The sequence below is a fragment of the Mesocricetus auratus genome, unplaced genomic scaffold (genome assembly GCF_017639785.1).
Source record: "Mesocricetus auratus isolate SY011 unplaced genomic scaffold, BCM_Maur_2.0 Super-Scaffold_100006, whole genome shotgun sequence".
NCBI lineage: Eukaryota > Metazoa > Chordata > Mammalia > Rodentia > Cricetidae > Mesocricetus > Mesocricetus auratus.
This window is the reverse complement of record NW_024429190.1, coordinates 86,323,947-86,339,609: the sequence shown is the minus strand read 5'-3', so window position 1 is coordinate 86,339,609 and position 15,663 is coordinate 86,323,947. Positions and strand designations below refer to the sequence as shown.

At 45.2% G+C, this 15,663-nt stretch overlaps 1 protein-coding gene across 6 annotated transcripts in view; it reads left to right on the top strand.

The window, feature by feature from the left end:
- Rarb (retinoic acid receptor beta) overlaps positions 1 to 15,663 on the top strand; it is a 336,441-nt gene that overhangs the window by 238,171 nt on the left and 82,607 nt on the right. Inside the window, exon 1 of one of the 6 annotated variants that reach the window (XM_040746568.1) lies at positions 4,394 to 4,518. The gene's annotated coding sequence lies outside the window, so the exon portion shown is untranslated. 6 annotated transcript variants of the gene reach the window in all.

The following is a 15,663-nucleotide window of genomic DNA, read 5'->3' as shown; positions in this document are numbered from 1 at the left end:
CAGCACCGCTGACAGTCACCATAGCCCACCAGCTGGAGGGATCCATCCAGACCTTGAGGCTGGAGGGCTCACCTTTAATCTGGGCCACACCTTCTTTTGGAGGTGTGTCACTGTGGAGTGGCCTTTGAGGTCTTTTTCCCAAGCTTCACTCAGTGTGACAGTCAGTTGACTTCCCGTTGCCTCTGAGTCAAGGTGTAGGACTCTCAACTCCAGCACCACATCTGCCTTAACACCACCATGCTCCCAGCCATGATGACAATGGACAAAACCTCTGAAAGTGTAATTGAGCCACCCCAATTAAACGTTCCCTTTATAAGAGTTTCTGCGGCCATGGTGTCTCTTCACAGCAATAATAATCCTAACTAGGACAAACATTTTCTCTTAGTTGTGCCCTCTTTCATACCATTCTTCTTTGTAATGTCTCCAAAAGTTTCTGGAGCACAGCTTGTGAGATAAATTGAGGAAAAAAACATTGTGTTGCACCCAAAATGATGATTGTGACATATCTTCTACCTCACTGGGGAACTCTTCAGGAATCCAAAGAGGAGCTACCACAGTCTTTATATGAGAAGCTTGTCCCAGGGTCTGCTGTGCTCATCCGTGTGACTGGGAAGTCTTCCTGGAATGGGTGTGCTCTGCTGGCCTCTTGCTGGCATGGCTGGGATTCTGACATGGAACTCTGGTGTGGCACTTCCCGTTACGTACTTTGTTACCGTCTTTCTCTAGTGTATAGACACTATGAATGCCAGAACTTTCTTAGCCTCATTCATCCCCACTAGTCTCTAAGCACCTGCAGCAAAACTTGGCAGCATGTGTCAGTATATGTTTGCCGAATCAATAATAGATAATATGCAAAATATGTGGAAGGAAACCATCAGGATTGCAGCACATTTGTGCAAGGTCCAAGTTGTACAGGACAAAGGTTAAGTAAGGGGCAGATAAAGGTGATAGTTGGGACAATGTAAGCAAGCCTGTCCCAATAGAAAAGAAGAATGACAACTGGGTGTCCTTTACCATTCAGTGTTGGTTTTAGGGCAAATTCTCTGAATGCTCAGGTGTCTTACTACTGGTGGCCACACTGCTCTGGGATTGGGGATGGCGACCTAAGACCAGCACTCGGTTCAGCGCGCCACTTGATGAGATGGCTTACTGGTGTTTTCCACAGGTGGTAATTTTAATTTGGTGTGATCATGAAGGTCACTTCTCACCAGGTGGTGGTGGCACGCACCTTTAATCCCAGCACTTGGGACAGAGGCAGGTGTATGTACGAGTTCAAGGCCAACCTGGTCTACAGAGATAGTTCCAGGACAGCTAGGGCTGTTACACAGAGAAACCCTGTTTCAAAAAAAAAGATCATTTCTCAGTCAATATGAACTGGCCCTGAATATCTTTCCCCATTCATCATGAACAGCAGTGAAATGACAATTTGAGGGCTCAATGAGGTATGCAGGGGGTTTAGAAGGCAGAGAGTTGCTTTTCATAGCTCTTCTGTAATAAGGGTAAAACAGATTCCTTTTTAGTTTATTCCTAAAATAAGGGCATGAAGCAGAATTGTATATGATTAAATGGCTATTAAGTCCTTCAGAGTGTCTCAGTTACCAACTCATTGTAGCAAACTGCCCATCTTGAAGGTGTATACAACACTTTTCCTCATAGACTCTGTATTTCTACTTTAGAAGGCTGTATCTGCCTCATGATATCTTGAGTTGCTGCTCCTGAGCCAAAACAGCTGGAGTGACTTGTCATCCTACAGGGTGGGTCATGTGAAGATGCCTTCATTAAGGGGCTAGTAGAGATGTTTCCAGTGGAAGAGGTTCTCAGCTAGAGCTATGACCAGAATGGACAACAAGCCGTTCACAGGTGTGGCATGGACTTGTTCCCAAGATGGCAGCTCCAGAGTCAAACATTACTCAGTAGCCTAGGGCACCAGAATCTGGGGTGCAGAGGACCTGTGGAAGCCATGTGTTCTCTTTTATAGTCTTGGGAATCTCATAGTGTTCCTTCTGTCTACTTGAGTCGGCTAAAGCATTCACTACCCAACCCAGACTCCAAGAGGTGAGACGGAGCGGCTCCTCTGAGGAGACGGCACAAGGGACGCTTCTGTTTGTCAGTTGCATTTGCTTTTACAGTAGTGTGGATCGAATCCAGGAAATGTAGGTGGGAACTGATACAGCCTGAAGCACAGGGCTTCCTACTGCTCGCCTGACGGGGCTCAGGGGGACAGCAAGGCAGAGTTTGCACTTGGGTAACTCTTCTTTCTTACAAGAGTCATCAGGTCTGAACATAAAGGACAGAGTTCGGGAAAGGGATCTTTTCTCACAGGTTAGAGGAAGCCATGCCGCATGGCTGCTGAGTAGTACATACAGCATGCTTGTTTTCAGACTCTGACTCTCAGGCAGCAAGAGAAGAGGGGGCTTGAATTTTAAGGAAAGAAGATGTGGGGGGCTGGGGTGCAGGAGCCCATTTAGCTAATGTGTACTCACTAGTAGGCCCCTTATCGCTTAGAGTCTGTTGCCCCGGGGCTTCTACCCAGAATCTGATATTAGTAGGCAGGTGGGTGTGACCCGAGTGGCCTCTGTTCTGGGTTCTAAGTCCCAACCCCACCTCTATTCCCACTGAGTGGCCTGGGGTGGATCTGAGCTTGTAGGTAAATGAGGAGGCGGGAGCACTCTGAAGGTGGGCAGAATGTTTGCAGCAACAGAGGGAAGGTTGGGAAAATCTGCTCCCACCTCCATGGCACCTTGACTGCCGTGTTGATTTCAGTCAGCCTGCTCTGATTAACCTAGCCCCTCTGGTCCCTGTGTGTCTATAATGTCTACAATGTTCCCTCACAAGTGCTGCTCACCTCCCTGCTATGCTTGGCAGGGTGTGAGCCCCAGGTCTTCAACCCAGATTCTCTTTGTCTTCAGATTGCAATTTGTCTGTGGGCTTTTAATTACACACGAGGGAAGGGCATCCAAACCATGCACCAAACCCCACCCAAGGTGGGGCTATTTTTAAAATGCCGTCTGTCTTCTTTTGTTGTTTCCTCTTTGGGCCTGGCTGTGGATATTTGTGAAGTACATTGTGTCAAGGGAAGGGCAGTGAGAAACACATCACGATTGACTGGGAAGCTGAGACCAGCTCTCTGGGCATGCTCTCTGGCACTGCTCTGACATGCCAGATTACAAAACAAGAGGCAATTCTGTTGTTGCCCTGAAATCTGAACTTTGTTGTTTATGGGGCTAGGGGACCCATGCTGTCTCTGAACACATGCTGTATTTCTCTTTTCTGCATTTCAAATTGGATTAAAGCCCTGAATTGCATCAAGCAATTTGATTGTATTTGAATGTTTAACCCAAACCTGGGCATGTGTTTTAACACACTGGATTTTGTTCAAATTCATAATCCTCGACTTTGAAACTTTCATTGATTGTTTTTTTTCAGGAGATGCATGGAATGATGGAGATGGTTTTGGTGGCCTTTAATTGTCACTTGCTTCAACAGACTTTGGGGTCCTGTGATCCTTCACATGTCGTCCCTGGTACAAATATTTCATGCAGTTTCCACCCAACAGTCTCTGTTATATCTTATTAGGCCAGCTGAGCACTGAGCATGGCTCCTTCTCTAGGATGCTTTTAAGTCACAGCCCCATGGGAGTGACACAGACTGGTTTGGCTCCCTCCTATGTCTCCAGATTCACATGCATCCATTACCAGAACCTGAGTGACCGAATAGTGAACTTAAGTGAGCCTCCTACAAGACATTACCCACAAGTTACAAAAGCTTCATTACATTTGCTTCTGTACTTCACAGACTCCATTTTGTGAGATAGAATGTTCTGGATATGGGAGTCTTCCTTCCCCCATCAGTGATGTGTGACCCTTCATTTTGGGTTAGGAAACTTCCTGAGGCTTGAAATCGGGTTGGCCAAATTCAAATTCTGAACATCTCACTTCCTTCTTGGCCAACTTCCCAAATGAGGTAAATAACATCTGGTCCTTGGAATTATTTTGAAAATCAATAATATATACACAACGGGCATCTTCAGTCTAATTAGAGTATCTACTGGTTCTTCCTGGGTGTCACTGTTGTTGACTGTGGTCCTCTTAGCAAAGCTTTGGCCACCTTCATCAGCTCAGCTGTGCTTGCAAGAACCCACTACCCAGCAGCCCGTGGATTCTGTTGACATAGCTCAGAAAAGGAGCACCCTGACCTCCCAGTCACTTAACAGACAATTACATAATAATAGCACAAAGCCAGGGATGGGGGTGGGGCTTAGGAACTTGATATCTGGAGGCAATAGAATGTATAGGTGGGGGAAGTTAATTGAAGAGTTCTGTCTAGCAGCAATGGGGAAGCCATGATCCATGCTGGGTGAAGAGTTCCCAGTGCAGACTGCTTTGGGTCACCCCAGCTCCCGTCATGTCACCCCTCGCTAGTGCTCTGTAAAGTTAACCCATTAAGACCATCAGTTCCCCAGGATGAACCCGGATAGAATCATACTTTGGTCTGTCATTGAAGCCTTATGAGGAGAGGGTGAGTACTGTTTGTTTATCCCCCAGGGAAGGAATTCTCTCAGCAGTTCCGCAGTATTATGACTTCCATGCAATAAGTTTGGGGTGGAGAACAGTCCCCAAGCCAAGCCAGCAAGCTTCCTGGTTTTCACTTCCTTTTCTCCTATGGGCATAATTCTCCTCCCATGACTCAGACCAGGGTAGGTACAAATGGCATGGAAGGTCCACCCTTCCCCCTCCTCACTCTCAGATGACCATGCTGAATGTAAGAGCCACAGTTGTTCCAGTCCACTCACTTAACTTCAAGGTCCAGGCTGCTTGATCATTTTCTGCCCAGACTGGCACATGGCAGGATTCTTTGCTTCTTTTGTTCCTGGAGTTGAGTATTTGGCCATCTTGGTGGGAGGATGAGATGGTGTGTGAGTTCTTCCCGGGTTGATTTGGTCCAGTGCTGCATGGGGGGGGGAGCAGAGCATCAGCTGTCTTCTTAGCCATCCCTCGTCATCCGTGAACTAGGAACCTTTACTTGGGTCAGGATCTCTTAGATGGCTTGTTAAATGATGCACTGTGTCTCAGAGCCAGAATTTGAGATCCAAGGCATCTGGAGATGTGCCTTTCTGAGAAATTCCCTGTGTGGTGAGAGGTTTCATCAGTTCCAGGCAGACTTTGTTCACTGCAGTGCTAGAGATGGAACCCAGAGCCTTGAGTATGCCGGGAAAATACGCTGAGCCACATCCACAGACCCAGGGACCACTGCAGAGTTGCTGCCACCTTATGGGAATGAGGGGCCAGGCCTGACAGATTCTCTAGTTACTTGTGACTTCACCAAGGGGTTGCCTGGTTCTCCAAACATTCCAGTACCTCAAACACAGCGCTTATTGCAGTAAGCGGACAAGGAAATGCTTTGAAAGAACATCAAGCCAAACTCCTTTGTTGTCGGAGTCTCCTACTTTAATGGGCTTGGCACCACATTTGGAAGTTTGTTCACAATCTGTATGCCCAGCTCTGTATGAGCCCAAGGTGCAGTCTGTTTCAGCACTGGGCAGTCAGCACTCCAAGGCTTCTGTGCAAATGCAGGGTAGGTGAGCGGACATGAGTCAAAGGACGCCATCTGGAACATCATTTCTACAGAAGGCTAGCAAGTTTCTGCAGTGTAACATGGCATGTGTTTTCTGTTGGTAACCTGGAAAGGGAGTCCAGCAACACAAGTCTGAACAGGTCACTCCCTTTGTCAGGTGTAAGCAGCCTCAGGTGAGGGTCAGGTACTGTGTAGAAAGTTCTAGAAACACAGCATTTCCTCCTACTACAGTGTCTTCCAGACTTCTTTTCTCTGCACCTGCATCCGGCTTGCTTGCAGTCCTGGTCTCACCTGACCCTCGTTCCAATTTAATTTGTCTCTTCACAAGTCTGTTTCCCTTGTAGAAACTTCTGTCTAATGACATTTAGTGCAACTAGTAGGTTTTGTTGTTGTTTGTTTGTTCTTTAAGAACCTTTTGTGTGCCAGGTTCTGTTTTAGGCTCTTTAGGGAGGGAGGCAGAGAGAGAATAGCACTGATTTGATAATTTTAATTTTTATCTGGAAGTAATATTTACACAAGGCATAGATTGTGTGACTCCTCAGAGATGATTCACTACTTGCCATGATAGGATGGGGACAGAAGCTGAGACCAGAAGTCTGCCCTCTGAAACCCCACTGGACTTCCTGGATTTGGCTTCTTATTCCTTTAGCTCACTGGGAGAACACAGTCTTCACAAAAGAGTTGGAGGGGCCGCTGTGTTAGCATTCAACTCAAGCTATTTTCTCGTTAAACGTTTTCATGCTTATTTCTCAAGCAGGAACCTGCCTTTCACCTTGCCGTAGCTCAGTTTGAATGCCACTTGCCATGTGCTGCCCAGCCATGCATGGCCGCTGACTCCTGTATTAGAAGGCAGATGGACACTGGGAGACGTCTGGCGTGCGTGAGGAAGCAAAGCATTTTGGGTTCAGTCTTGGAGATTTGTGTTTGTTTGAGTGATTTTGTTTTTCTTTTCCAGGCAAGGTCTTGTTACATGGCACAGCCTAGCCTAGAATCATGATCCTCCTGCCTTGGCCTCCTAAGTGCAGGTGGACAGTTTTTTAAGAAAATGTTTTTAGAGGAAAATTTGCTTACTGGTGGAAAAACTAGATGAAGTGTGTGTGTGTGTGTGTGTGTGTGTGTGTGTGTGTGTGTGTGTGTACCTGTGCATTCTCTATTCATTTATGCAGTTGGATTCCTTTTTATTTGAGGTAGAAGAAGACTGACACATGCTTTCACCAAAGGCCCCAGGGCATGGTAGGAGCAAGCTTCTGGGAAGATCATTTGGGGATGGGCGTGTCTTTCACTGAGTGATGTCAGCTGATGGGCTTCTCCACCCCAGCCAGTTCTCTGGAGCAGAAGAGTACTCTCCAAGTTACAGTTGCTGTTGTGAGGAAACACCATGGCCAAAACTTGAGGGAGGAAAGGGTTTACTTGGCATATATTCTCATATCATAGTCCACCACTGAAGAAAGTCAGTCAGGGCAGGAGCCTGGAGGCAGAGCTGATGCAGAGGCCATGGAGGAGTTCTGATTATTGGATTGCTCCTCATGGCTTGCTCAACCTGCCTTCTTATAGAACTCAGGAACACCAGCCCAGGGATGACACTGCCCACAATGGGTGGGACCCTCCCCACATCAATCACTAATTAAGAGAGTGCTCTAGAGGCTTCCCCACCTGGACCTTCTGGAGGCAGTTTCTCAATTAAGGATCCCTCCTCTCAGATAATTATAGGCTGTGTCAAGTTGCCATACAAACTAGCCAGCACAAGTATGATACATCTTCAAATGATATTTCCTTTCATCTTTGTCATATGACATTTTGGGGGGAGACATGAGCAAGTGTCTCCTCACTCCATGTAGGGAATTGATGACAGACCATATTATTAATACCATCAAGCTCCAACCCAGTGAACCAGTTAGTTCATTGGAGTTACTTATATGAGCATAATAAATGATTCAAAGGAAACTGTGCCACTGAAAGCCAGCCTGGCATGGGTGACAATTCACAAAACCTGGAGCACTAGAGCATGCTGCATGACTTGAAGGCAGTGTAACAGGTCAGAGACTCTCTGCCAGATAGCCTGACTGGTCTGTGTCTCTGCAGTCCTCATCGTTTATGTCACCTTCAGGAAGGAGAGGCTTTGTGGGTTAGCTCCTGGTGACTTCCTGAGAAGTTTCAGTTGTCTACTTCCTGAGTCTCAGCAAGCCTCCTCTAGAACCTTCAGAGTCGGAATAAGCTGCACTGTAGAGTGGAATGTTTTATCTTAGCAGAATGTGTTATGTGAGAGTCCTGCTTACAACAGGACACAGGGCAGTGCCACAGAGCTACAGGTTTAGAAGACATAAGTCCGGCATCAGCTTTCTGGACCTCTAGGTAGCAAGGCAAACAAGGACCCAAAACTTGGAGATAAGCAAGGCTAGGACTGGGAAGCAAACTCTGTCTATGGAAGTGAGCATTAGTTAATGGCTAATCTAGAGACTGTGCCGCTCTCTGATAGAGCACAGTTTAAAATATTTTATCATTAATGTGACAGGGAGTTGGATAAAGAAAATGAAGCGTGATTATAAAATGCTAATTATCATTCTCAAGTGCATATTGGGCACTTGCGAATATTTGCAGCGTAATTTGCTTTATTTATTATTTCAGTTTGGTTATAAATGTTAATTCAATTGCAGATGGTATGTTGGCAATTTACAGAGCTATAAAATTATTTGAAAATCCTAATATTTTCTACCAAAATGTTCTGTTGGTGATAGATGAGCTAAATTAAAAAGCGCCCGCTCCTTAGAGTTAAATACATTAATTGGCAAGTAGGCTGCAGGGATTTGCAGAACGAAGCTGGCTATGTTCACTCCTTCAAGGAATGAGGATGAGTTTTCCAATTCAGAGTGGAAGTTTTCTGGATGAGAGGGACTGGGAAGGACAAGGCCTCTTTCCCGCCACAATCATAATAGTGCGCCCAGGCTAGGGGCTTTCTTCATTCCTGATTGGGAGCCCTGCCATGATAAATCAGGGTCAGGTTTCCCTGTATCCCATCAAGAGACTCAGCCTGGTAACAGTGGGTGTGCAGCCTGTGAGTCTGTGTGGGGATGCGCTCAAGGGGCAGCTTACACTGGCTTCATTGATGACTAGGTTGTCAGACAAGTGGACTCAGGATGGATTTATCTCCACCACTTCTTAAAGAGTCAAGAGATAAAAACTTCTTTCTCAACTGTTTAAATGCTTAAAAGTTATTTATGCATGAAAAAAGTAAGTTGAGCATAAACAAGGGTTTCCCAGGCAGGGGAGATGACTTAGTGATTAAGAGTGAGTAATGTTCTGGGGCATGCCAGGTTGGTTCCTATTACCATGTCAGGTGGCTCCAGGCTCTCCATGGGTATCATATACATGTGACATAGACACACACATACACACAACACACACACAATTCTCATACATGACATAGACACACTCACACCACACATGTGATATAGACACACACACAGACCACACACGCATGAAATACACACACACACACACACACACACACACACACACACACACACACGTCTTTTAACAAGGGATTCCTGACACCTCCCAGGCATGCCTGTCTATCTATGTGCGCTGTATGTGACTGCTCTCTCACTACAGAGTGAAAATTTAAGAAGGTTATTATAATTTAAAAAGGAAAAGGGAAAGAAAGAAATCCACCACAACCTCAATTAGACTACCTATCATGGTGCAGTGAACAAAATGGAGACTTCAGCCTATTTTGGTTTTGTTTTTACCTCAGTTCTATTTATGGTACCATAAAAGTTTGAGGTAAGAAGTATTTTTCTAACAAACTCCTTGTTTTTGAAAGCTGGACAGATGGTAAATGTGAATCCCAGCTTCTTTCTTTTGTTTTGTTAATAACTAAAAGAGGCTATATGATACTGCTAATGTACGAAATTCTGTGTGCCCCACATTATATATACTCAAAACATCCTCTTTGCCCCCAAAATAAAAATAAAAATGAAACTTGTTTTCTTTTATTGTCAAATTAAAAGCATAAACTAACCTATGTCCTTGGAGTGTTCGACTTGCTTTCACAATTAGGAGTCCCGCATGTAACAGCCATGTCAGCAACACGGCTACCTTGGGTAACTCATTTGGGGAAGTGTCATTCCTTACTAAGAAATACTGTGCTTAATTAATTCTTGCTCCTAGCAGGTCAACCTGGGGCACTTGTTATGGCCTTAATTGGCAGCATAAATCCTGAGACCCAGGAGGAAAAGCAGGGTGAGCAGTTAGCAGTCTCTGGTCTTTTGGGAATTGTGCAGTATGCTGGCCCATCACTGGACAGTGACAGCTTCCGGTTTGATGGCTTGAGGTCTGGCCACACTGATGTTAGGATTAAAGGCCAATGAGCAATGAGAAAAGAGACACAGCAGCAGGTAGTAGTGTTCTATATTAAGCAATGTGAGATGGCCTGCTACTTTCTGACTAGGAAAAAATGTGTTTCTGTTAACTCCAGGTCCTACATATTAAATTATATTCATTATATGACCCATCTGGAGTCCCTGCCAGGCCAAAAAAATCATCTTACAGACATTAGCAAAAGGAAGCAAAATGTAATTGTTTTAATTGTATACTTTTCATTTCCATTTATTTTTCCCTTTTATTGAAGAAGGCAGATTGGAAGGAAAGCAGGGTCCTCTTGCTTGCCCTGGTCCCCTTCAGGGCACAGGTAGAAAATTCCTGGCTGTGGCTTCTCACACACGGTGTCTTGAGATGATGTGAGGCTGTCCTGGGCAGACGGCAATGACTGAAGAGGTCATCAGTTCAGTTTGAAGCTCACACTGGTTGGGGGCTGGGTGGGCTTCGGAGGGAAAAGCGATGCATTGTCTAGCACTGGTTTTCTCTGAAGTGGGCTGCCACAAATCACGTTTGACAGAGTGGAAATGAAACTTATAAATATCACATAAGATGTAGTTTATTTTTGTGTCCTCTTGTCAATGTCGGTTGGCTGGGTTTTGACTCAGTACAAAAAGTCTCTTGTATTTGGGACATTTGGTGCTCTTCTCCGGTCTTTGCTTACCTGATTGATCGGTCCCTCAGATTGTATAGAAGTGAAGTTCTCATTCAGACATGTGGAGATCTCAAACACTGGTCCTAGGAAGTAGTTTGAGGGGTTGAGGATGGAATTGGGAGAGTAGCTGAGCACTTTTTACAGGGTCTCTCTGGCAGAGGGTGATGTTGCCCAAGCTCTGTGAATCCCATTGAGTACTTTCACTCCTCAGCTGCTGGAGGGCACATGGCAGGTGGATTTATGTCAACTCCATGAGCAAATATTTACTGGAAGCCAAGAGTGGTTCTGGGTTTGATCTGGGACAAATGAATGGCAAGCAGACCATTGTCCAGACATCATCTGTACATGCCTGCCACTCATGATGGACCCACCTGTGCAAACTCCAACTTCAAGTCCAGTGTGCTTTGGGGCCACCCACAGACATACCCAGGGCACTTGTGTCATTCTTAGAGACAGTCTTAGGTGTCTACAGAGGAGAAGGCACTAGCCCAAGTCCAGCTATAAATCCTGTATTCTATGAATGGCTCTATTCTATCAGGTTCTTGGCACAGGTTATGAATTGTAGTGTGTATGTGTGTATGTTATTATTTGTGTGACTATATTGTAAATGTGTATGTATATATACACATGTATTTAGTTGCTCTAAATCTTTCCACTTGGTGAGCCACACCCACCCATGAATCGCCTCTGATTATTGCTCTGTGACATAGCTGAGTTTTGGGGGGAAAGGGGTTTCATTCACATCTTTGGTGCCTAGCTATGGTAGAAAGTATTGTATCATCCATTGATGGAGCGGGGCCTAGAACTCACATTACTTCTTTGCCCCAGACTCCTGAGTTACAGATTTCATATGGAAGCCCTCATACCATGCTGTGTGTACTTTTATAAGGAGGTAGGTGACCCTGCTCTTATCCATGAAGATGCAGTGACGACAGGCACATGGAAAGCATAAATCGCAGTCTGGGCTCCTTCCTAATGGTGTGTTGCAGTTACTTCCCCTAAATGTCTTACTCCAGCTCTTCCTGCCTCAGCCTCTTCCATCTCTACTTTCAATAAAACAGACAAGATACCAATACAATTAAAAGGGAAAAATAGTCCGTTTCCCTTGCCGGCTGTGATGTAGATACAATAGGCTGGAAATAATTTATGCCCGCACTTTTTTCCAGCCTGTAAATGAGAACACCTAAGGAGGAATGACCAGCAGGACTGTCTTCCCTCCCCCATCAAGATAACAAGATGGGCGGAGAGAACCCACATCGGGGAGTTTTTGGAGCAGTGTGCAGATAAAAATTAAAAATTAAAGGATATGCTTTGAGTAAGCAAGCTCATAAAAGCCATTTGGAAACTTAAAATTACAAATTAGTTCAGGTCTCCTTCGGAAGGATTGCTGCATATGGGTTCCTGTTCCTTTTTTCCTAGAAAGGTGGAAGCCTGCCTTTTGTGTGACTGCCTGACACTGTCATGGGATCTTTGATGCCGCCCTGGGTGTCCTATGCAGTGAGTGCACTTATGCCTCTGGTCTTTACCGCATTGGCCTCAGGGCATATTGAAAACAAGCAGGAATTGGGGGTGAGATGCACAGCCTCCCAGTACAGATTTAGGGCAAGTCAGAGTACCTGCTTTCCTCCCTTAAGGAAGCACTTGTCCAGGCTGCAGGGATCTGTCCAGCTGCAAAAACTCCCACTGGCAGCAGGAGAAATGCCCCCTCCAAGTCCCTCAAGTCTGGAAACAGTGCAGCCTGGCTCAGTCATGTTCAGAAGGCTGCTCCGCCCTTTGCTGGGTCATGTAGTTCATTTGTGATTTATGGAGCCTAGCCTTTCTTCACCTGCCTGTGGACATCTCTAATTACTCATTGGAGAAAACTGGACGGAAATATCCTTGCTGAGAATGTATGTGTTCAAAGGGAGAAGGCCAACCGTCTCCAAAGAAATGTTCTGTCTTGTTTGACCTAGGGAAATAACCCCCAAACTCCACAGTAGGAATGTGGTTCTGATAGCCTGGTGTGTTTGGAGCTGGGGCGGAGAAGAAGCACACCCCTCCTTGTTACCTCCTCTGCCCTTCTGGAGGCCATCAGAAGTGTGAGAATGGGTCTCTGGGCCCATTATCTCCGGAGAGCAACAGTAGGGTGAAGCACCCAAAACTCTCAAGGAGCCTTCCTACCCAGGAGCAGGACAAGGCATGCTTAGAGCAGGCTTTAACCCCAGGGACTGCCATCCCTTCATAAGCCTGTCCTGGACCACCCAAAGCTTTGTACATACAGCAAGACTGTGGAGGAAGTGCAGTTTGATGCAGGAGATGCAGAAATGTGCAGCTTTTCACAAAAGAAAGATTGTTCCTTCTGTCTACAGGCAGCAATTTTTGAAAATGAAGCTGAGAGTTTAAAAATAAGAGCTCTGTCCGGGAAAATAAAACAGCTCCCCCTGCATCCATTAGGTGGCCTTTAATTGCAAGCTGGAGAGCGACCTCACTCACTGGCAGGTGCCTCTTTCATGACCAGGACTGTTTCGCCCCTGGCCTCTGCTGTGGTGAGAGGCAGCCACTCTGTATCAGCAGGAATGGGGTAGCATGGGAAGCGAGGAAGCACACTTACAAATTAATTCTGCGTATTCTTCTTACTGGAGTAGGACCCATGAATGTAAAAATTAATTCTGCGTATTCTGCTAAGTCTTCTTACTGGAGTAGGACCCATGAATGTAAAAATTAATTCTGCGTATTCTGCTAAGTCTTCTTACTGGAGTAGGACCCATGAATGTAAAAATTAATTCTGCGTATTCTGCTAAGTCTTCTTACTGGAGTAGGACCCATGAATGTAAAAATTAATTCTGCGTATTCTGCTAAGTCTTCTTACTGGAGTAGGACCCATGAATGTAAAATTGAAGGTCTTGGAAACAACAGCAGGTCCAAGAGCACATTGTTCTGTTGCAGGGCTTAGGTGGAGACGCCAATGTGCTAATTGCAGGCAAGTTTGCGGTGTTTAAAAGAACTTTCTCTTTGCACTGGGGACCTATTTGATCTCAAATCTTGGCCTCTTGCTGACATAATGTAGCTGTTTTAATGCTGAAGATCAAGACAGGGAGCCTGTAGGTGGAATTCCAGCCCATCTCTCTGCTAATTTGATGAGAGAGAAGGGGAGTTGGAATAAATCACTAAATTAGCATTTCTGCCTGAATTTATGATATTTGAGCTTTGCTGCTGAAAATACCACTTCCTTTTCCTTCTCCTTATACTAAGAATGTTCTGGGGAAAGGAAGTGGGAGAGGGGACCAATTGAGAACAAGGTACAATGGCACATCTATATGAAGCTGCCATAATGAGACTCAGGTTTCTGTGTGTTAACCTAAAAAATTAATTTAAAAAGAAGAAGAAAGGAATGTGGATGATTGTTTATTCATTGGGTTCATATTCTATACTAGTCTCGCCTTTTCTATGCTAGTGTTAGAGTTGCTGGTACCCTGCCTGTCTTGGGCAAAGTTATACACAAGGTTGTGTGAATGTTCCAATAGACTGTGTCAATGGATGGCTAGGAGCAAGATGGTGGCTTCCTGTGTCTGCCCCTCCTCTCTGCTAGAGCACAGGACAAGAAAAGGACTCTGCACTGTGGAGTTCCACAGATCACAAAGATTCGGTATAGAAAGAACTCCCTGGGTGTGTCCAGCCTGCACAAACGTCTCTGGCCAAAGGCTCTATGGGCTATGAGGACAGGCAATGCTGTACCCTCTCGATGACCACCTCAGTGTTTGGAGCTATGACGTGGGGTGATACCTTCTTATGTCAGACTGTCACGTGGTATCAACATGGCTTTTCCACACAAGAGTAGATTCCTTTTTGGAAGCTGGGTCTCAGGCAGTATTTTCTAGATAAACATGGTGAGATTCTGCTCTACCAGAGTAGTGTTTCCTGACAGCAAGCAGAGTTGTCTCCCTGGCTTTTTCCACTTGCTGAGCTTTTGGAGGCATAAATGTCAATGCCTAAGTTGCTTCTCTTTTCTGGCCCTCATACTGCATTAGACTTCCTCCTTTCCACTTCAGCTTTAGGATGGAATCATGTATAAAATCAGGGAGAAAAATTACACCAGGAAGATTCCAAACTTGCCTTGAAAATCTAGTCCACTTGAGATGGGAGAGGGAAAAACCTATCAAATTGTGGGTAGTCATTTTTTCTCTACTAATTTAGGTCTTTAATGTCCTAAAACATTGTAAGTCCATCATAATTATTCGTGTCTGTGGAACGGCTTTGAATTATGTGCTGTGTGGGGTTTCCATGGCAATGTTCAGTGTTATATGATAGAGTTGAGCCCTGCCTGTGTGGATGGTAAGCACTGCACACCAAACTTGCAGATTTTAAAATTCATGCTCTTTAAGAGTTTTGAAGTGTATTTGAGCACATTTTGACTCTATTTCCTTCCCTAGCATTTTTACCACCTCCTTCAAGGTCCAGACTGGAATGAATTTTATGACTGATGCTGGGGGGGGTGAACAGGGGGTGGTCACTTGCTCCTGGAGCATGGGAACGGGGAAGGCTTTCGCTCCTGGTTTTAGCTAAGGAAGTATATACATTTTGTTTTCAGTAAAGTAATGAGAATTTAAAAGCTTCAAATTCACTGGCGTCTTGCCCTGCTCTCTTTAAAAGCCTGATAATAAACTGGTAACTATGGGATGCACTGTGGAAGAGCTCTAAAGAACTGACCCATGTAACCCAGAAAACAAATGTCTTTGTGTGGTTTAAAGTAAATTCTCAAGCCCGGATTTAAGAGCACTTTGTGAACCCAGCGAATTCTTTCATTTTTGAACGTGTTTTACCCGATGCTGTAGGTTTTCTTCATCGTCAAACTCTCAAGAAACAACGAATGTGTCCCCGGATGTCACCTTTAGAATATGTACCCTGTTGCACTAGACTTCTTGGGATAATCCATTTGCTGCCCTGCCCTGAGTCCTTGACTTTCTTTTGAAATTATTCTGAATTTGGGTGGCTCTGAAGGATAGTCAGAGAAATCCAGAGGTCAAAAGTAAGCATCTGCACCCTCCTGGAGTTTTACCTCGTTACCCCAGTCTTGAGAAGAA